The sequence below is a fragment of the Talpa occidentalis genome, unplaced genomic scaffold (assembly GCF_014898055.3).
Source record: "Talpa occidentalis isolate TD23 unplaced genomic scaffold, MPIMG_talOcc4v2.1, whole genome shotgun sequence".
Lineage (NCBI taxonomy): Eukaryota > Metazoa > Chordata > Mammalia > Eulipotyphla > Talpidae > Talpa > Talpa occidentalis.
The window spans coordinates 126,737,782-126,761,646 of NW_026555331.1; the positions used below are offsets into that span (position 1 = coordinate 126,737,782).

The 23,865-nt window shown below is 37.2% G+C and overlaps 2 long non-coding RNA genes across 4 annotated transcripts in view; one reads left to right on the forward strand and one right to left on the reverse strand.

Moving 5' to 3' along the window:
• LOC119245829 (uncharacterized) overlaps positions 1–23,865 on the forward strand; it is a 139,107-nt gene that overhangs the window by 46,873 nt on the left and 68,369 nt on the right. For all 3 annotated transcript variants that reach the window (XR_008550825.1, XR_005125402.2, XR_008550824.1), the window contains 2 exons: positions 3,489–3,540; positions 11,478–11,527. This is a non-coding gene — a long non-coding RNA (uncharacterized LOC119245829). The remainder of the gene's footprint in view (positions 1–3,488; positions 3,541–11,477; positions 11,528–23,865) is intronic.
• Positions 12,923–22,000, reverse strand: LOC119245832 (uncharacterized). The gene is made up of 3 exons (XR_005125403.2): positions 21,710–22,000; positions 20,587–20,678; positions 12,923–13,369 (listed from the first exon to the last, which is right to left on the reverse strand). It is a non-coding gene; the product is annotated as an uncharacterized LOC119245832 (long non-coding RNA).

Below are 23,865 nucleotides of genomic sequence, written 5' to 3' on the forward strand. Positions count from 1 at the left end.
TGGATTTTAGAAATCTCATTTTTTGATAATGATTCTCGCCATCTGGTTCTCTGGGTATAAGAGGTAGGGGTGTGTGTGTGTGTGTGTGTGTGTGTGTGTGTGTGTGTGTGTGTGAAATTTTGCTAGAAGTGATCTAAGTTGTAACTTTGTCCAATCTATCTTCTCTTACCTTAGAAGGAAGAGAGCCAAGCTCCTGAATTTTGCCATAAGGGCCTTTCTTTTGAGCCCTCAGCAACAATATCCTGCAATAGTCATAGACTGTCTACTTGCATATGGTTACATTTTCAAATATTTCTCAACTCTATGTATATTCATCATGGAGTTACTTATTTTTGGAATTGAGTATCCTCTAAATAGGGCATCAAGTTTATTATTAGAAGTACTTCCTCTTTGCCCTTCTTTGTTTAATATGACAAAAGTTTATATCTTTAAAATTTTCCATAAGTTTTACTCACTGACATAGTAATGGGACTTGGATTATGTTCATATAAATAAGAAACAATAAGTTGACAAAAGGGAAAACAGTTACAGATAGTTGATCTAGATTTGTGATACTGAATAACTAGTTTGGTAGTAGTATAGCTATTCTTAATTCATTCAATTATCATTGTAAAGTATGAGTTTAGATATCTACCAGCTCATAATTAATTTCTAATTCATTACCCTGCCTTTGTGACAATTTTCCTTTAGAAACTTTCCAATAGAAATGAAAGCTTGAAAAATGAGTATTAGCTAGTTTAAATAACAGAAATCCCATATGAAGGAAATAGAGCCAATTTATATAATGAGGCTGTAACTCATTTAACTTTAAAAGACTGTACAACATTTGGGCTTTGAATTCTTAAGAATACAGTTTAGACTTGCAGATGGAAAAAGAAAAATATCGGATGGTTTCACTTACAGGAGGAATATAGGGGAACCAAATAAGACATCCAGGGGAAAAATAATAGCAATACAAAACACAACACAACAAAACAAAAACAAACAGACAATTATAAACCAGAGACATCCTGCAGGGGAGGAAGAAGGAGAGGGATCAGAGGGAGGGAGAGGAGCATAGGGGACTGAGGTGATGATGCACAGGTGCATTGGTGAAGGAAATTCTATGGGGACTACACCTGAGAAAAGAAAGCAAACACTGTTTAAAAATGAACAATGATGTAAAATATATATAAATAAATAAATTTAAAGAAAGAACATAGTTTAGACTTGGACCTGGTAGTAAATACCCACATTTATAGTCGTTGTGTGTAATAATTATGCTAGTAGAATAGGTAAGGTGTGAGTTTTTAATAGTAATAGAGAAAAAATATGTAACACATATTTACCCACTTAGTGAACTGTAATTCCTATGTAACTGTTAATAACAACATTTGTTGTTTTAACTACCTCTGTGTGAAACGTTGCCTCTCCATTGCTAATGTCAGAAGCATGCAGTCCATAGCAGGTTGTATCAGTCGGAATCCAGACAGGAAATAAATGGCTCACTTAAACTGAGTAATGGAGGAGAGTTTAATGAAAGGATTGTTTACAAAGATGTAGGCATGGCAGACAAGGTCAAAGTGAACCAGCAAAGAATGATGAAGTGCTGCAGCGGGAGTCATTACCTTCATAGGCATGAAGCAGCAAGAGAAGAGAGCAGCTACCAGAACAGGTTGGGGAGTGGGTGAGAGGAGAGAGGGCAGAGAGAGCTCACATGCAACTCTAAGAGTCTATCTGACAGGTCTCGAGTTGCCTCTGGCAGAGGGGAAGAATGAAACCAAGAGATCATGGTCTCTGCCTTGTTTTGATTTCCTACTAGTACTTCCCATTGGCTGAACCCAACTGGAACAAGAAGACAACACAGCCCATTAATGTAATTCAGCCTCTGGAACATAGAACAGAGAAGCGAAGGTTGGGGAGTGAATCTGCTATGAAGATGCAAGTGAAACTATCCAATTTGCAAGCTAAATTTGATCTTAGTTCCCTACTTCAATTCATTTTGGTGTCAGTAACTTTAATTGACCCAGATATCCACCTTAAATTATTTCTAGACGTAAAGTTCAAATAGTGTTTTGCACTGTGAGGGTGCTGCATTTCTTAGACAATTGTGAAGAAGGTGGTTGCACTAATGCTTCTCAGATGCCCAATTTCTTTAGGTTACTTGTCACGATTACAGAATCCAAACCTTCTGTATCGCAGACCTTCTGAGTCAGCACCTCTGGGGCTGGACTGTGAGAATCTGTGTTTTATTATCTGCATACTCCATCCCCCCAGGTGGTGGTTCTGGTGCACATTCATGCAGGAGAAGCTTTACTCAACCCTGGAGGAAAGGTCTTGAAGCTGTCTGGGGACTTGTGATCTTGCCATGGGCCTGAGTCATCAACAACCTTAAGTTTGTAAATGATATTTGTAAATATTCAGTTTTATGTTTTAATTTTTTATGACTTGTAGACTTTCCCCTGGGGAGATGTTTCATTTTCTTCTGCTGTTTTAGATTGCAGGGTCTTATTCACTTGATTAATTTTTAATCGGAGACTCATGCTAAGCTATTTCCAGACTATGAGAGGAGACAGTGTTTTACTGCTTTCCATCTGGAATTCTGATTAATGCACTTTCTCTGTGGTCCCTGTGGACCACCAATTTTCTCATCCTCCAATTATATTCATTCTATTGAGCGGGAGGCAGAAATTTGGGGAGAGGTAGGCACAGCTGAGCAACACTGAGCTATGCTGGATGGTAGATTGTTAAAGCCTTCTTTTGCATTTCCCTTAAATATGAATTTACTTGTGTGTTTCCATGGACTAATCCAATATAGTTCTCTTTGTTTTCAAAATCACTAACTTTTATTGGAAGTTTTCCTGCTCTAAAAATCAATCATTTAACTCCATCAAAGGCCTCTGCTAAAACTTCCTAATGTGCATCCCAGGCTAGAAAATGATGGTCAGAGTCATTTTGGTTAGCTGGTTATGCTGACTTTTCTATTATGGTGTGTGAGTGAATCCTGTGAGTCATTTTTCTACCACATCTTACTGTAACTCCACAAATGAAACTGAGAATGGTCGACAGACCTCTCACAAAGTTCACCAGGTAGGCTCACTGTTTCTCCTTGTGAGTCAGGTTTTGAGTTTTTATATAAAGCTGCATGGAAATTTTAAATACAAAAGAAGCATCACACACGAGTTCCCAGAAGGACGGTGTGCTCATTTTCTACTGCTGTGCAACAAATTACCATAAAGTTAGGGGCTTAATGAATATCATTTATTAGCTCATGTTTCCATAGATCAGGAGTCTGACAGGAGTTTGACTGAGTTCTCTGCTTAGGATCTCAAAAAGGGGAAATCAAGAGGTTGGCTCTGGAAAGCAGGAGATCTCTCCTCTGGAGACTGGGGGCTGGGTGGGGGTGGGGGTGGGGGAATGTGCTTCCACACTCATTCAGGTAGTTGACAGAATTCAATTCTCTGCCATTTCTTTGTTGGCTATTGACTGGAATCTCTCTTTGCTCCTAGGGACTGTTCTCTGGTCTTGCAAGTGGCTCCCCTATCTTCCAGATCAGCTAAGGTACCTCAAATTCATTTTATGATTCAAATCTTTCTTGATTTCACCTTCTGCTACCAACCTGAGGAAATACTTTAAAAAGCTCAGGTCAGACCAAACTATACATCCTCTGTATCTTAAGGTCAATTGCTTTGGGACTTTATATCTAAAAAATATCTTGACATCTGTACATACATTAGTGTTTTACTGAGTAACTAGAAGATAGGAATATTGGGAGTTGATCCTATGTCTTTCCAAATAGACAGGGATATTATTAAAAATAAGGTAATTATTATAATTTATAAATATGTGTATATATATATATATAATCTATGTTATATATCCAGTCAATATTATTCCATTTTAACTGACTGCTGTATTTAGGAAGAATCCTGGTTGTGATAGTATATAATATCATTCATGCATTCATTGTAAGCAAGAAGCCAGAGAACAAAAAAAAATGATTTTTTTTTTACTGAATTTATAAGTACATTAGACTTTTGAATGAAATAACTCAAGTCAAGAATGAAATAACTGAACATGGCGGCGAGGAGACGCTGCGAGTAAGATCTCCCATTAAAAAAAGTTAATAGGGAGGAAAAGCGGCAGGTCCCAGTGAGAACTGAGACAGGGAAGATAAACGGACGACTCCAGCAAACTGCCCGAAGAAGAAAGTTGCCATAAAAGAGGACGAGAAGGGAGGGAAGCGCAGAACCCTGCTCCCCTCCCCCGCCCACAGAGGCGGCACTCTCCGACCGGCAGAGACGAGGGAAACAACAAACCAAAACGCCCAACAAGAAAAACGGATGCAGCAAGTGGGACTGTGAGTGGAAAGGAACTATTTCAGCCACCACACCCCGTGAACGGGAGCTGAGGCGAACCCTGCAGGATCCGCTGCGGAGGTGAGCTCCAGGCGCCAGTAAAGAGAGCCCCGCCCACCAGGAGGAGCCCAGCACCAGCACACAGCCCCAGCCGCCCGGTAAGCTTGCGCGAAAGCGGCGCTGGGATTGCAGCTGCCCAGGGCCCTGCGCCTGCAACCTAGGCTTGCGGGGAGACGGCGGAGGCCCTCCCTGAGTGAGCAGGAACAAGGTGCCCAGGCAGGGGAGCAGGATTCAAAAGGCGCCATTCCCGCGCCACTGATCTGGGCTACAGCCCGCGTCCTGGAACTGAGGGCTTTGGAACTGAGACCCGGGGCACGAAATTAGGGGCGTGGGTTCCCCACGACGGTGGGGCACAAGGCAGACACAGCACCCCAAAGCCGTTGAGGTGTACCCTACCATCCCCGCTCTGCTCCCTGTCCCACGGGGTGGAAAATCAGCTCCCCAAGGGCTCTAGGAGAGATCTCTGGTGCCACCTAGCGACTTGACCCCAGCACAGGCTACTGAAGGAGCTAGTGGCCAGCTGGGGAGTTAGCCCACACCGGGCCCCTTCTGAACAAGTAGTCTGAGCCCACAGGGAGAGCGAGCACCCACAGCCGGGGCAGACCAGGCGCGCAGAATAGTGTGCCTGAGACCAGAAGCGCAGGGAGTGTGTCCCACATCACCATTTTAGAACAGGGACATTTCTTCAGTAAAGACTACCTGCAGAAGGCTTCCTCAGGAGCCAGAGGTGAGCGGGGGAAGTTCGCCCACGCCAGACCCCCTCTGGCCTGCAGTCCAAGCCCAGAGGGGAGCAGGAACCCACCGCCGGGGCAGACCAGGCGCACAGGGGAGTGTGTCCCCACATCGGCATTTTAGAACAGGGACCTTTCTCCAGTAAAGGCTGCTTGAAACTGACAGATGACTCCTGGAAGAACCAGAGGGGAACAGAGAAGCCCACCCAAGATGCCGGCAAGTCCCAACAACACAGTGTCCCAACGCATACGGCAAATTAGAAAACAGACAGTAGGGAGGAGAAGAACCACACGCAACCTAGCAACTCTCCAGAGAAAAAGCACACCACAAAAAGAAAGCCAGCCCCAGATTGCAACGACAATAACTTGGAAGAATTTCTGAGCCTTCCAGAAAGAGAATTTAAAATTGCCGTGATTAAAAAACTGACAGAAGTCATAAAGGAAAACAATGATAAGGGAAAAATAATCAACGATCAGAAGAATGCAATTGAGTCCCTAGAGAGGGAAAACAATGGTCAGAAGAAAGAAATTGAGTCCCTAAAGAGGGAAGTAAAAGAAATGCAGGAGATCAAAGAATTAATGGAAGAACTAAAGAATTCTGGGAAAAGCAATGAAAGCAGAATAGATGAAATGGAAGAACGAATAAGTAATCTTGAAGACACAGAAATAAAAAGAACCAAAACAGAGAAGGAAAGAGAAGTACGAAGGAAAAAGAACGAAGAAAGACTTTGGGAACTATCGGACTCCATGAGGAAAGGAAATATAAGAGTTATAGGAATACCAGAAGGAGAGGAGAGAGATGTAGGAACAGAGAAAATATTCAAAGAGATAATTGAAGAGAACTTCCCAAATGTGAAGAAGGAGCTGAAAATTGATATACAAGAAGCAAGAAGAACACCAAACTTCCACGACGAAAGGAAAAATACAGCAAGACACATAATAGTAAAGCTCCCAAGAATCCAGGACAAGGAAAAAATAATGAAGCTGGCAAGAGGGAAGAAACAGATAACATTCAAAGGAAAACCAATCAGGCTGACATCAGACTTCTCCGAAGAAACACTACGGGCAAGGAGAGAGTGGAGGGACATAGTCAACAGACTCCAAGAAAACAGATGCCAACCAAGAATACTCTATCCCGCAAAGCTCTCCTTCCTCTTTGAAGAAAGAATATGGACCTTCCCAGACAAACAGAAACTCCGGAATTTCATTGCAACTAAACCCCCACTCCAAAAATACTACAAGGAGTTCTAAAGCCAGAACCTCAGAGCGACGAATAACAATGAAAGAAGGCCAAAAAAAAAAAAAAAGTTATTAAAAGAATAAATAAATAAAATCAAAGGAAAGACAAACACAATGGCAAATACAGATGTTAACATATCAATATTAACTCTAAATGTAAATGGACTAAACTCTTCAATAAAAAGACACAGAGTTGCAGCCTGGATTAAGAAACAAAACCCAACCTTTTGCTGTCTCCAGGAAACACATTTAGCTACAAAAGATAAAAATAGGCTCAAAGTTAAAGGATGGAAAACAATCCTACAAGCAAATGGACCAAAAAAGAAAGCAGGAACAGCTATATTTATATCAGATAAAACAGATTTCAAACTCAAAAAGATAAAAAGAGACCCCAATGGTCACTACTTTATGATCAAGGGGACAATACTTCAAGAAGAAATAACACTCATTAACATATACTCACCAAACGAAGGAGCACCAAAATATATCAGACAACTGTTGTCCTCTCTGAAAACAGACATCAGAGAAAACACATACGTAGTGGGAGACTTCAACACACCACTATCAACAATGGATAGATCAACAAGACAAAAAATAAGTAAAGAAACCAAAGCTCTAAATAAAGACCTAGAGCAATTGGGCTTAACAGACATCTATAGAACACTAAACCCCAAAAACGGAGTACACATTTTTCTCAAGCGCACACGGATCATTCTCCAGGATCGATCACATACTGGGGCACAAGACAAACATCAACAGATACACCAAGATTGAAATCATATCAACCATCTTTTCTGACCATGAAGGCATCAAACTAGAAATAAACCATAAAAAGAAGGCAAGGAACTTTCCTACCTCATGGAGATTAAAAACCACACTACTGGAAGACCATTGGACTAATGAGGAGATCAAAGAAGAAATTAAAAAATTTTTTGAATTGAACGACAAGGAGGACACCAATATCCTAAATGTATGGGATGCAGCAAAAGCAGTAATAAGAGGAAAATATATAGCAATAGAAGCTCACATCAAGAAACAAGAAAGAACGCAAAGAAACAACCTAATCTCGAAGCTCAAAGATCTAGAAAAAGAACAACAAGAAAACCCCAAAACCAGTAGAAGAAAAGAAATAATAAAAACCAAAGCAGAAATAAATGAAATTGAAACTAAAAAAACAATCCAAAAGATCAATGAAACCAAGAGCTGGTTCTTTGAAAAAATCAATAAAATAGACAAACCCCTAGCCAGGCTCACAAAGGAAAAAAGGGAGAAAGCACAAATAAACAGGATCATCAATGAAAGAGGAGAAATCACAACGGACACAGCAGAAATCAAAAGAATAATCAGTAACTACTATGAACAGTTATATGGAAACAAGTTTAACAATCTAGAGGAGATGGACAAATTCCTACAACTCTACAACCACCCAAAGCTAGATAAAGAAGAAATAGAACACCTAAACAGACCAATTACAATTAGCGAAATTGAAATGGTAATCAAAAACCTCCCCAAAAACAAAAGCCCAGGACCTGATGGATTTACAAATGAATTCTACCAAACATTCAGAGACGAATTAGTGCCTATCCTTCACAAACTCTTCCAAAAAATTGAGAAGGAAGGGACAATACCAAACACGTTCTATGAAGCCAACATTACACTAATACCAAAACCGAACAAGGACAACACAAAAAAGGAAAACTACAGGCCAATCTCCCTAATGAACACTGATGCAAAAATCCTCAATAAAATTTTAGCTATCAGAATCCAACAATGTATCCATAAGATAATTCACCACGACCAAGTTGGATTCATTCCAGGGGCACAAGGATGGTTTAACATCCGAAAATCAATCAACGTTATCCAACACATCAACAAAAAGAAATATAAAAACCATATGATAATATCAATAGATGCTGAGAAAGCTTTCGACAAAGTGCAAAACCCATTCATGATAAAAGCCCTTGAAGTTCTTGGGATACAAGGAACATACCTCAACATCATAAAGGCCATCTATGACAAGCCAACAGCCAGTATCATTCTCAATGGTGAAAAGCTGAAAGCAATTCCATTAAGATCTGGAACAAGACAAGGATGTCCACTCTCACCATTGCTTTTCAATATAATACTGGAAGTCCTAGCCAGGGCAATAAGACAAGAGAAAGACATCCAAGGAATCCAAATAGGAAAAGAAGAAGTCAAACTATCACTATTTGCAGACGATATGATATTATACATAGAGAACCCCAAAAACTCCACAGAAAAGCTAATTCAACTCATCAATCAGTTCAGTAAAGTGGCAGGATACAAAATCAACACGCAAAAGTCAGTAGCCTTCCTATACACAAACAATAAATCTGAAGAAGAAGAAATCGAAAAGACCATCCCTTTTGTTATTGAAACAAAAAAAATCAAATATTTGGGAATAAATCTAACAAAAGAGGTAAAGGACCTATACAAAGAAAACTATAAAACACTGTTAAAAGAAATAGAAGAAGACACAAAGAAATGGAGAGACATCCCCTGCTCATGGATTGGAAGAATAAACATTATTAAAATGGCCATCCTTCCAAAAGCAATATACAGATTCAATGCTATTCCAATCAAAATTTCAATGTCATTCTTCAAAGAAATAGAAAAATTATTGATGAAATTCATATGGAATCACAAAAAACCCCGAATAGCCAAAGCTCTCCTGAAAAAAAAAGAAGGGAATGGAGGCATCAGACTCCCAGACTTCAAACTATACTACAAAGCCATAATCATCAAAACTGCATGGTATTGGAACAAGAACAGACATACAGACCAATGGAATCGAATAGAAAATCCAGAAATAAACCCACAGATTTATGGTCAACTAATCTTTGACAAAGGAGCAAAGACTATGCATTGGAGCAAAGAAAGTTTGTTCAATAAATGGTGCTGGGAAAACTGGGTCGCTACATGCAAAAGAATGAAGCTTGACCACCACCTCACACCATACACAAAAATCAACTCAAAATGGATTAAAGAACTAGACATAAGACCTGAAACCATAAAATATATAGAAGGAAATATAGGCGAAACACTACGTGATTTGCACATCAAAGACATCTTTACAGACACATCACCCAAAGCAGTGATAGTGAAGGCAAAGATAAACAGCTGGGACTATATCAAATTAAAGAGCTTTTGCACAGCAAAAGAGACAATAACAAAAACAAAGAGAAACCCCACCAACTGGGAGAACATTTTTGCACCCAACACTAATGATAAAGGACTGATCACAAAAATCTGCAAAGAGCTGATGAGACTCAACAACAACAAAGAAAATAATCCAGTCAAAAAATGGGCAGAAGAGCTTAAAAGAAACTTCTCTGAAGAGGAAATGCAAATGGCCAACAGGCATATGAAAAAATGTTCAACATCACTTGTCATCAGGGAAATGCAAATCAAAACTACCATGAGATACCATCTTACACCAGTGAGAATGGCACATATTAAAAAAACTAGCAACAACAAATGTTGGCGATGGTGTGGAGAAAAAGGAACTCTTCTGCACTGTTGGTGGGAGTGCAAACTGGTCCAACCACTGTGGAAAGCTGTGTGGAGATTTCTGGACCTACTAAACATAGAGCTTCCATATGACCCAGCAATTCCACTCCTAGGTATTTACCCAAAGGACACAGAAACATCAATTCCAAAGAACACCTGCACCCCTATGTTTATAGCAGCACTGTTTACAATAGCTAAGCTTTGGAAACAACCCAAATGCCCAAAAATAGATGACTGGATCAAGAAGATGTGGTACATATATACCATGGAATATTACTCAGCATTCAAAAAAGATAAACACATGCAATTTGCTGCAACATGGATGGCGCTGGAAGGGATCATGCTCAGCGAAATAAGCCAAAAAGAAAAAGAAAAATACCGGATGGTCTCACTCATAGCAGGAATCTAGAAAACTTAAATAATGGACCAGGAAAATGAAAACTATAAGAAAGTGAAAATCAAAATCAACAAAAAACTATGAACCAGAGACACTTTTAGGGGGGCGGGGGCGGGAGGGGAGGGATTGGGGTCAGAATGGGGGGCGGCAATTGTATGGGGAATATAACAATAAAATTTATAAAAAAAAAAAAAAAAAAAGAATGAAATAACTCAGACAAAGATTTTAGGTCATTTAAATGCTTATTCTCATGTTGAAATCTACTAGTAAATTTCTTATAGTTATCTGCTAGACCTGAAAATCATTCTTTCTTGTCTGTTGCCCACCAATTTTGTGGGAATTTATTTATGTACCAAGATATTGGTAAATATATGTACCAATTTATTTATACCTCACCATTGTGAGGAATTTATTTATGTACCAAGATATCAAATAGAAAAACCCTGTTCTGATTGAATTGCATTATATTTAAAATAGCAAACATTTAGTGCAAAGTCTTGACCAATTCCAGAGGCTAGCTAGCCTTTAAGTAAGAGGTAATTAAAGTTCTTGTTAAATGTATGTAATTATTTCCTTCAACAACATTGAGAGGTGAGTGAATGGAACCTGTTTAGGACAATGTACTTAAAATCAGAGAGAGAGACAGAAGATCGTTTTTATAATAAATAGACTCAAAACAACTGGGTCAAAGATAAACATGTGTATTTGAACTATGGATATGAAGATGTCTGCTGTCAAAGATCTGAGGGATAAACTTTCTAGGACAGCACGCTTAGAAGTTAATAGGCTAGAGATGATTGAGGACCAGTGAGGTTGGAGTGTCTGAATTGAGGGGACAAAGAATAGGATGAGGAGGTAGAGCCAAAATTTTGAAATTTTTTTTTTTAATTAGACTCAGAAATTATGGGAGGGTTTGAAGCAAGTTAGTCATAAAATCTGATTTATGCTTTAATTTTAGTTGAAGTAGCATAGAACTATGAAACTAAGTTCCAGGTAAAAAATCAACATGTGAAAAAAAAATCAACGTGCATATACTACATTAAGTTCACCACTAAAAGTCCAATTCTATTCTTCACCACACAATTGGCCCCCTTTTCCCAGTTTACCTGCTCCTTTTCCCCCTTCCCTTATGGTAACCACTAATTGGTCTTGTAGTCTAAACACTTGTTTGTTTTTTTTCAGGTTACTTGAGCTTTTGGCTTGTCTATGACACCCAGGAGTGAAATCATAAGGTATGTTTCTCTGACTTATTTCACTAAGCATGATACCCTCTAGGTCTGCCCATGTTCTTGCAAATGGCATGATTTCATCTTCTTTTAAATACATAGAACTGATTAGTATCCTATTGTGTAAATTTTTGTGTAATGAATGCACTGTCGGGACAAGGGAAGAAGCATGGGACAGGGACATAGTTCCTCGGGGCCCAGGTGAGAGTCCTTGGTGGCTGATGAAAGAAATGGTTGGGTTTGACATGTATATGCTGGAGTTCAGACTTGGCTGATCTGATTAGCAATTTTAGGGAGGTGGGGGTGGTGGGAGGTGGAGAGGAAGGTTTCAGAAAGACACCAATCCAGGATGTTTTCTCGGGTTAGATCCAAATGACAAGTAGAACATAGTGCCACCTTCTGAGGAATAGGATTTAAGGGTATAGGCTTGGGGGACAGGGAATCAGGAATGGCTGTCCAGTACTTTCAAACCACCACAAAAACTCTGCTAGTAAAAGGAAAGGATGTGACAGAGAAGAGGGTAGAACAAGGATGTAAGAAGATTGGGGCTTTCTTTGATCTCTCCCTGCTATGGTACATAGGTGCAGGAAAGTATGTTCATAACTCTCTTTTCTTTCTTAAGGAGTGGCAAGATTAAATACTTTCAAATGCATATGCACAATAGCTACCCCCAAGAGTTTTGAGCCTCTCTGGTTTCAGTGTTGTACAAGTGCAAATGCTTCCCCAAAAGGTCAAGTAGTTTATCTCCTCCAGAGTGATTTATGTTAGCAGCTCTGGTTGTTTATCTCTTCAGCAACTCTATTGCCAGGAATAGAAAGAAAATTCTGAGACATCTTATTCTTCATTAGGCGACAGGGGAAGTGGCTTAAAGTCCCTGTCTAAGTTATTAATTAACCACTTAACCTCATTCTGTAATAGAATCTAAGGAATTCTTTCTCCTTATCTTATAGGAAAATATTTCATATGAAGAAGACAAAATATCTAGAATAAACAGTATGAGTAGTGTAGGTTATTGAAAAATAGCAATTTTCTCCTACAGTTTAGTTTCCACAAAAGTAATTCAAAGCTTTGAATGCCCATTAGTATTTGTTTATAATTTCATCAACATTTTCATTCACAGGGGTAAAATAAGCTGTCACCAGGGGATAACACTTGAATGCTAGACAAATTACTTCCTTCATTTCACCAAGGACTCTAGATGGTCTTTAGATTGGCATTAATAATATGAGGTATAAGTGAAGTTAGCCAGAATCCTTATCTCTCATACACTGATATGAATTTCATTTTTGTCCCTCTTCACATATTTAACACTTAAAGACTGGCAAGCATTTTTAAACTCCTGCTTTTCTGAAATTTTTGACAGCTGAGAATTTGAGACATTGAAAGGTTTGGAGGGTTTGTCTAAAGTTAAGCCAGAATTAGACTCTGAAGAATCGAAGGTCTTTGTGGGTGAAGAAGTAGAAATTTATTTCCAATGACTGATGCCCCCACTTTCCTTTCTTGCATCAGTCTCCTCAATGACACACTGGGGCCTCACTGTGTACCCTTTCCTGCATTTCTCATTTCAGAAGAATCTGTTTTGGTTAATAAATTCATGACTGAATCAAACTGGTGACAATTTATGATGTTATTCATCCAGGGTAGATTTGAATTTTTAAGGGTAGCTACTCAGAGAAATGCTTAAAGAAAAAAAAAGTCTTTAGCATGGCACTTCTAGTCACGTGGCCTCTGGTTGTGTTGGAGGCAAGGCACATCCTCCTGGTCTCCTTCAGTCATAACAAATCAGAGATTGCCTGCTTTGTCATTGTGAAGACTGGTCTTGGTATAGCTGCATCCATTCTCTAAAGCCTGTGAAGCAATAGGGACCAAAATACCCATCTCACTACTTGTAAGGCTGTTTTCTATAAAATGAAAAGAGCTTTTCTACTTGTGCATTCTCTATTAACTATTATTTACATACATGTATTTGAGAAAAATAGCAAAATGCTGCTTTCTTAGATTCCCCTTTCTGCCATGCCTCTTTCTGTTGGTACCTAAACAAAAGTTGATTAAATGAAAACTACCAACTGGTAGCATGTTGATGACTGAATTCTTTCCTTAGCACCGTGGTTCTCAGACATGAGTGTGTAATGTGTATCAGAATCACCTGAAGAACCTGTTAAAACACGGATAGACCGACCCTACCCTTAGAGTTTACTTCAGTAGGTCAGAATGGGGATTGAGAATGTACATTTCTAACAAGTTCCAGATGCTGCCACTCCTGCTAAGCTAAGGACCACATTTTAAGACCTGCTAACTCAGTTTTTCCTCACTTGAATCTCTGTTGGAGTAGCAAAAAGTGGACTCAGCAGTAACCAGTGCTTTTCACTTTAAACCAAAGGATCTGTAAAGCTTAGCCACTAAATTATTCTCTACCTTAATTTTGTTGAGAACATGTATTTCACATGACTTAACTTTTGAAGAGTTAAGGATAATATACATCAATACGGTGACCCCAATTTGCAATAGTATATTCTGAATAGTACATTCTCCCTCAGTTCAATCACACATATTAATCATGGACTAAGTTTCTCTGATATGTTGGTAACTTGTGTTATTTGTCATTTGGTGTAAAAATGAAGCCACAAATTGACCTTTAGCTGTGTCTTAATTTTTTTTTTTAAAGATTTATTTATTATGCATACAAGAACTGGGGTATAAGCCAGAGGTGTGGAGGGTGAGAGGATTCACCAGAGACAGAGTGGGGAGCAAAACAGGAAGATTGAATGAAACACACTGCTGAGGGGAGCAGTGGGCGAGTCAGGAGAGGTCTGCTGTGCCATGTGGGTGGCTCCCTAGTGGGGGATCAAATTCTTGCTGCAGTGGCTGTGGACAGCTTCATAGGGTGCCACCAGGGAGGCCCCTGTGTCTTAATCTTGAGTAGGTGGATCAAATTATTTGGATCAAATCCCTTGCCTGTTTATACCACACGTTGTTCACATGCAGCTATTTATCACAGGGAATTATATATTTGAACCCAGGTCTTTACCTGTAGACTGTAAGCTCCTCAAGGAAGGACCAACTGATTTTTTGTTTTCTTAGTGCCGATTATAATGCCAAGTATGTGAGAAATGCTTAATAGATGTTGCTGTATGAATGAGGGTTTTATTATTTTTTTACACTTATATGTATTTTCTTTATTTTACATTTTTCTTTTCCAAAATTATGTTCATTATGATTATACTGGTTAACAACACTATATGTTTTAGGGGTATAGGTTCACACTTCTACACGTGTATGCTATCATAACACTCCCACCATCAAAGCCCAAATAATCCTCCATCACAAACCATTGAGCCCACACCCTCTTTTTTTCCTCACTACTTCCCTTTTGATAGTCTTAGTTCTACAGCCAGATTTTAAGTGTTTTGTTTGGGTGTGTTCCTTTTCTTTGTTTTTTTAAATTATTATTTTATTTTGTATAATTCTTACATCATTTTTCATTTTTGCGCAATGTATGCATTTTCATTTTGGTTATAATGAATGAGCTTTTTAAAAAGTTATTGTGAAACAAACATTGATAAACAGCAGCTAGAGGAGGACCTCATTCTATCAACAAGTTTACCATATCCCTTTTGGAATAAATAATAAATGCAAAGTTAACAGATACAATTTATTAATCTTGTGGCTATTTTGAAGTATGAAGAGCTTTTGATGATTGAACTTGTTATGGGTATTAAGGAGGTAACTTTCATCCTAAAACTAATTTATATTCATTGTTGAAGATCTGGAGAATACAAAAAAGAAAACATTTTAAAAATCACCCTTGGTTCATGCCCAAATTCAATAACAAATATAAATATATAGCTAAATTGAATTCCATATCCATTGTTTTTCTCTATGAGAGAAGCATGTTAATTATTTGGTTTTCCCATTTCATAAAGATGAGATTATGTTTAATGTATTATTCTCTTATTTGAATTTTCATTTAATATTTTATATTTTGATTACTCTGGATGCCAAGATGATACATTTACATTTTACTCATCTGCTCATTGTCAGGAGAGAATATTTTCATGATTCACATAGTTTGGGTTCATCAGCAAAGGAAATTGACAAGCTTGAAAATGTTTCCTTTTTCCCAGACTAATTTGCTCCTCCTGGTGAGGGGTGTTATACCTCATGCACTCTGCTTCTATTCAAAGAGTAATAAACGTATGTCCTCCAAACTCTGGAAACATTCCAAAGTTGTAAACTCAGAAATGCATATCTTATCTTCTTCCTGGAGACATTTGTTTATATTCCAGAAGGTAAGAATCTACCATTCTTTTCCTTTTGTTCCCAAGGAGAATTTGTTTATACTGGAGAGCAAAGGTTACTCTCCCTCTTAGAAGAAAGAAGGAGGAGCAACTGTTCCTTTTCTGTACAGATTTTTAGTTACATGGGATTCCTCACCCACAGTATAGACCATTATATATGTGGAGTGATATTGATCAGGTTCTCATTTTAACATTCCAGAAAGGGGAAGAATTGGCACAAGGGAGAATCAGTGTGGTTATTGTAATTCATCATAATCTATCTCTGACCCAGAAATCTTGTGTCTACTTTTAGGATAAGATAAGCAAATATACATTAAAAACTGATCATTTATTTCATAGAATGGCTGTACCTTAGTAATTTAACAATTTTTTTCTTTTGAAAGCACTTCGCTTGTCTGCACTTTTCACAATCACAAATTTGGTTCATTAAATATATTTCTGTAGAACTTATTCCTACAAGTGAAAAAGTTTGTTTAGATAATATATGCATTTAAATTTTCATGAGATGTTATTCAGTGGCACTCCAAAAAGATAACACTTATACTTCCAACTTTGTATATTATAGTTATAACATGAATATATGACATATGCTATGATAATATATATGTATATGAATTTTTTTGGCTATTCTAATTGATGAAAATCATATGACCTTACTATAATAAGCTTTTCTCTCTTTATTGCTGAGGTTAATAATCTTTTCATTTGTTTATTGCTCATGTATATTTCTTTAGCTGTTCATTGCTGACGTTCAGATTTTGTTCATTTTTTCCATTGATGTATCTATTTTTATCCCCATATCATACTCTTTTAATTAGTATTACCTTGTCATACAAGTTTGACATTGGAGAATATGGGAACTATGTAAAGGGAGAGTAGGAACTTTGTGAACGAAGTTCCAACCTACTTCAAACACTACTAGTCAACATAGTCTTAATCTTTTCTTTCCAAATACATTGAGTCCTACACTGATTGATTGAAGGCCCTCTGCAGTGCTCTTCTATGGCCTTTTCTAATATATCTGCATCTCTTCAAGTGAACTATACTCTGTTCTTGAAGTTAAAAAAAATAGAATGCATTCCCTAAAAAAAAATAAAAAGCAAACCCCCAAACAACCAAACCCACCAAATAAAATGTTAGCAAAAGTTCTTATGTTCCCATCTTTCAGGGAGGTTTGTGTATCTGCCTGGCTTTTCTGTAGCTCTCAGAGGATAGACAATAGCAGCCTTCTCTAGTGGCCTAAAGATCTCCATAGTTTCCTCTGGAATCCTTAGCTACTGGTCCCTTCTTCCTCCCATGTCTCATTACTGCTGCCCCCCCTCCCCCAGATGGTTGGTGGCTTCATCTCTTTCTTTCAGGGCTGGCCAGACTAATAGCCCACCACCTTCTAAGCCTAGGAGCCACTTAGCTGGAAAGAGGCATGACCTTTGGATTGGAAGTGAGGCCAATGAATATGAAAATGTAGAGAACAATGTAAATTATCACCTCCCTCCTCCCAAATAATTCACATTTCTCCCTATTTTCTGAGTGTAAAACGACATTTCAATGTGTTAACTTGATTTCTCTACCAGTAAGTTTGGCAATCCTTTTATATGGCCATTCTCTCTCTTTTATTAGCTATTTCATTTTCCTGTTGGGTTGTTTACTCTTTTCCTAATAATTTGTAGTTTTATATGTATTATACATGTATATATTTATGTCATATACATTTATATATATTTATGTCATATGAGTTATAATATATATATAACTATGCATGATATATCATTTATATATTTATATGCTGATGTCTTGTTTTGTGTGGTGTCACTTGTTATACAAAAGATTTTAATGTTAATCTAAGTAGTTTATTTCTTTAAAGGAAATAAAATTGTATCTACTATCTCTAATTCCTAAGAAAATGTTGAAAGTGGAAAAATTGATGATTCACTTCTTTATGATAATAAATAATAGGTGATATTAATAGGAAAAAACCCAGGAATGTTTTAACATTTTTTTTACTAGCACTTTAAAAAGCTGCTTAAATGTCAATTTGTGCTACATGACAGGCTTTAAAAGAGGCCCACCAAATTAACTGTCAAGGTTATAAATCCTAAGGAAAAAAACCAAATGTTGGGTCACATGAATGTCTGCAGGACTGGGTAATGTTCACTTTAACCACTTTTTAGTTGACAGGAGTAATCTGTAAATGTCAAAACCTCATTATTTACACAACAGGGTGGCTGAGTCATCTTGATATTCAAAGCAAAGGGTTTAAGTATGTTGTGGACCATCTTGCTGCTGTGATATTAATGGGATGCCACATATAGAAGAACAGAATGGAAAACATTGGATCTCATATTTCATCTACTTAGAAAGGGAAATCTCTGGTCACCATAGTAACTGCTTTTACCTGTAAACTCATTATCACTTTGAGGATGGACTCAAAATAATAAAGGTGCCAATAAATGTTAGGGCAGTTTCTCTCATTATTTTTCCTTTCCAAACATTTTCAGATCTTATTGAGTATTTTCTTTTTCCAGATGGACTTTTGAATCAGTTTAATTTATGTATAAAAAAAAATCCCAGTGGGATTTTAGTGTGATATATTAGCTCCTATTAGCTGATAATATAAATGTGGTGTTCTTTAATAATTTAAATACTCCCTTCTGTATTTGTAGATATCTCTTTTATCATTACAGATGCTATTCATTCTTTCTCTTTTAGTCTTAATAAAAGGTTCAAAATTGTTGCCTATTTTATGGGACTTTCAAAGTGCCACTTTCTGATTTTATTGATCAATTTTATAGCTTTGTGTTTTCTATTTCATTTTTAGAAACTTAATCTTTATGAATTCCTTTTTCATCTTTCTTGGGACATATTGTTTTTCCAGCTCCTTGTTCTAAACTATTAACTTTATTTCTTCTTAAAATTATAAATTATATCAAGATCAAGCAAACAAAAGTTACAAAGAAGGCTATATTTCCCACTCAACTTGGACAAATTCTAATATTTTGCCAAATTTGCTTCAGATACATTTTTAAGAAATGAAATATTTCAGATATTGCTTAAGTCTTTTATGTACTCCTCACCAGAAATAACTACTCTCTTAAATTATGTATTCATTATGATTTTATATTGATTAATTTGTATGTGCCCACAAGCAATATATAGTTTATATAAGGAGTTTAAAGTTTACAAACTGAATCATACTGTGTGTAATCTAGGACACACAGTAACTGTGTTGCAAATTGTTCTTGTTTTTACTTAATGCATTGTGTTTAAGAGTTATCTATTAAAATACACGTGGCCTCCGTTTGTAATGTAAGCTACTCTGTAACTTCCTTTGATGAATGAGTCACTATTTATATGATATTATGCTGATGATTTTCAAGGTAAAAATGCTTTATCTGGGATAATACTAAAAGAAACATAACAGTGACCATTAGAAAGAGATATTAGAACTTCAACATTTGGGAGTAGGCAAGCAGCTCTACCACCTTGGTAATCAGTTTTTGACTAAGCTTATTCAGAAATTTTTTTCATGGGGTCCAAATGGAAACCTTTAGATAATATGATTAATACTATTATATTTATTTTTCATTCAATAGCTACAGACTTTATAAAGGCTGCTCTTCCCAAATTAAAATTGGGAAAATAAAAAAAAAATTAAACCAAATTTTCTGAGTTCAGGGTTGGCAAAGTAATAATGGGAAATAGGTTCAACTCTTGTTTGAAGATGATGATCACAGAATTGTCATCCACCTAGTCTCTTAGTTTTCCCCTCTCATCTGTTACATTTAACTGATCACAGTGCAGAACTAAAATATTGAATAGTTTGATGTTTCCTGTTATAAATTTTAATGCAGAATATTTCTATTTCCTCTTTAGTATAAAAATTGCCTTTTGATGGATTTTGATTTAGGTCAGAAACCTCAATTTAAAAATAGGGGGATCTCTTCATCCGATTTAAGGCATTTGAAGCTACAGTAAAGCCCTTGAAATTGGTAGCTTTACATATTGTTTTACAGAAACCTCATTCTACAAGCTTGACCTAAGCTGGATGGTTTCTCTGCAGCATGGCATCAAATCTTTCATTAAAAGCAATCTGCAGTGTTTCCTCGTCAAAGTTATACATGTGTTTATTTTAAGATCTCAGAACAACTATTTATTCCTAGGCATTTTGTACTCAAACAAATATATAGGATCATTAAGAATGGATGATTCTTTTTTTTTTTAACTTTAGACATGTTGTTATATAGACAAAAAAGTGCCATATGTATGTTGTTAAATCTAAGACTAAGAAGAAATGGTTGACACATTGAGAATGAATTATAACATTTTGAAATATGTTATCAAAATAAGTTTTAGATTTAAAATTAGAACTTCAAAGGAAAAGCTAGACTTCAAAGGAGAGGGTCAAAGAGTTTGATGCAAATCTCTGTCATTCATAAGTGTTCCTCAGAGGAGATACCAGTGGGTGAGGAATGGAGAGAAGGTACATTTTTTTGGGTACAAGGCTGGACTTGGGGAAACTCAGGTAAATAGCCTGAAGTTTTACCTTACTTCTTTGTGACTTAATCCTAATATTGAAGCAAACTGGTGAAACAAGGCATTCACCATTTATTTAGTTAGTCAGAAAGAATTAAGGGTTTACTCTGGGTCAGGCACTATACTCCTCTCTGAGTGCCCACAAAGGGACCTCTGTCTGAGCCATCCATTCAGTTTGGGTATGACTTTTGTTTTTTAACCTATGTTTTATACATTGGAGTCTTTTTACTACTTTACCTTTCTTTTAGAGATCTGGAACTTGTAATTTGTCTTCTGCTTAAAGAGTGAACGTGTTCTCTCCCTTCTTGAATGCCTTTACAGAGAGGGACCTAGTTAATAACAATAAGAAAGAGCCAGATGGGAAGGACCAGAATGTGGGTGTTTTGCTCCTGGCATCAGGCCAACACTGGAGGACAAATGCAGGTTCATTTGCTGAGATCCTCATCTATTGATTAAAATATTGTAACTAATATCAACAGCACACACTTGGTATAACACTTGTTCTAGGTACAAATAGCATCATACTCATATTTACTTTCTTACTCTATGCCTGCCTAGGTTCTTACTGGAGCTTGCCCTTGTAATTTAATTCAAAATCAAACAAATTCAAATAAGATGGCATGATGTCTTATTAGCCCCATTTTAGAAATGAGGAAACTGAAACATCTAAGATTAGTGATTTGGCCAGGGTCTCACAGTTACAGAATGAAAAGTTCAAATCCAGGTAGTCTGACTTTAGAACCTGTGTTCTTTTAGAATTATATTGATGGAATATTGCATTGTAACAGTATGTAAGTTTCAGGTGTTCTTCACTATGAATCATTTTCTCTATATACTGTGTGAAGTTCACCATTAAAAATTCACAGAATTGGTGCTCTTAACCAGTGTATCACATAGCCCCTCCTTCCTTCCTTCCCCCCAAAATACATATAATGAAAAGACTTCAAATTCCATTAGGGATCTAAACATTTTTACTAGAAAACTTCTAGATCCTAGACTGTTTTCTGTTGGGTGAGGCATGGGCTGAATATAGCTCTGGCTGCAGAGAGTGACTGCAGGGCTGGGATACCCACAGATCTGACAATCTCTGAGTCCCCTTCTCTAAAGCACTCTGTATATTTCTGTCACTGCATTTAGCCATATTAAATTAAAAGTATTTTCTCACGTGTTCTTATCTCCTGCCAGAAAGAACCCTAACCTGTGGAGCATTGTGATGTACAAAAGCCCCAACTGTCTGTCTTTTCATAGTCCTCCATCAACCCCTTTCCTTGTGGGTGTCACAAGGACCCAGTTTAAAGCAAATGAAAGTAAACACTAGCATATCCACATCAAAATCTTCAGCAATGCTTGTTGGACTTACGAGGACAGGAAATTGAGTTGGGGGCTGTGAAGATTCAGGCTTCCGAATTATTTCATGGAGGTATTCAAGGCAACTTTGGTCTTGGTGAACAAGATGTCCTAGCTAGGAAGTGAGATATGTAGGAGAGGAAAAAGCACTGTTCTTGTGTGGAGGAAGTGGAATAGGTGTTTGGAATGGCAGTGTCACCTTTAAGGGGGCCATCAAGTGAGAGATATTTTAGCTGATAAGAAGTCCCATGTTTAAGTCCTGATGGGGGTTACTAAGACAGTATGAAGAGACATTAATGAGCAAAAAGTATTGTGAATATGTAATAAGGGCTCGCACATGTCATAATGTGATCTAAACAAATAGGAAGTAGTGCAGGCATTGCAGGGAGTTGACTCCCTACACAGTTGAGATCAAGGTATGGAAGGTCTTGCTCACCCATGAATGTCTCTAAGAATATGAATTTTGACTCCAAAATCATCTCCATTTCTATTGGTTTATCTTCTGAAACAGTTACTTTTGAGCTGACTTGCCATGAAGATTCATTGCCTTTTCTTAGCTCTTTTCTTCTTTGGCCTTTTACTTGCCACAGGTAAGACTAGCAATCATAAAAGAATAATTTATGCAAATGAGAAGTTTGTAAGAAATTATACAGCAACTATCTGTTGGCATTTGTAGGTGCTCAATTATTATTTGTCAAATGAACAAATTCATTTCTCTACAAATTTTATAATTTTAAATTAGAATTTGGAGAATCCCAGTATTATCTTTCATACCAAATTTCTCATCTCAGATATGAGGTAGAATCTTAGGTTATTTCCAAGAGAGGGACTTTAAAGATTATTTCTTATGCCTACTTGGTTTACAGAGAATGATTCTGAGACCTTGCGTGGAGGTTTACCATGCAAATTTTATTTCCATTCTCTCGTTTTTTTTGGCCTATCATAAGGAAAATACCAATAGCATCAATTTCATAGAGCTTTATTGTGAGTCTGAAATGTTACTTTCAGACTTTGTTACTCCTTCAGTACTCAGAAGGAATACTTTTAAGAAGTATTTGACAATAGCAAATACTCAAGAAAAGTTAATTATTATAACATTACCATAATTTACCTCCCCTTTAGTTTATCCCTTTTAGCAGATTTTCCTTTCAGTTCAGAATATCCTCAATCAGAAAAGCTCTGTAGTTATTGAAGTTTATTTTTAGAACTTCAGGAGCTCTTGAAGTAATTAGGCCCTGATAGGGTTAAGAATGGAAAGGAAGAGACAGAGGAGAAAGAAATATCAGGAAAATACAAACATTGATGGTGTGAAGCTGAAAATAGGGCTATCAGTGAGGGCAGGGGGATTAAGATGAATGATTTAGACAGTTCTCGTGCCATTAATAAAAATATGAATTCAGGAAAGTGATCTGGCTTAGAGATGAAGCCAGTTGAATTCATTTTAGAAATGGTAATTTTGAAGTGACAATAAGACAGTCAAGTGGAAATAATCTAGTAGACAGACAAATAAAATGAGACTAGGACAAAGCTTGCGGCTGAAGATAAACATTGTGGGACTTTTCAATGAAGTATGACAAGTATGATTTGAAATTATGTGAACAGGCTACAAATCTAAGTGTAACTGTCCCTCCCTCTCTCTTTCTCTCAGGCATTTTATGTTCTGGGCATGGTAAGGATGAATGCTATGTATTAATGGGGGACAAAGGTGACACAGGAAACTACCTTTCTCTCTTTTCATTTATCATCCTTTTCCCTTCCTTCCACCTCCTCCTTTTATTCTTCTCTCTTCCATCTTGCTTTATCATTCTATATTTTTTCTTGTTCCTGAACATATTAAAATGCTTCAAAATGTTACACAATAATTTTTTAAGCTATTTAGCTTAAATGAATAGGAAGATTCAGGCAGAGGAAAATCAGCTTAGAGAAAGGTAATTTGGGGCAGTGGTGTATGGTATTCCCAAATTGTCCCTGGTGAGGTGGCTAAAAGTGAAGGGTAAAGGAAGTCCTTGACATGGATTTCAATTAGGAATAGAGTGGCCTTGACAGCTTGCTGAGAAACTGCACTTACTCTCTATATACCTGCTGCGCTCACCTGCCTGGAACAGCAGGACATCTAGTGTGGTGTGCTCTTCTAGAAAGTCCAGCTCTGGCTTTTCTCCTAGGTTGTTC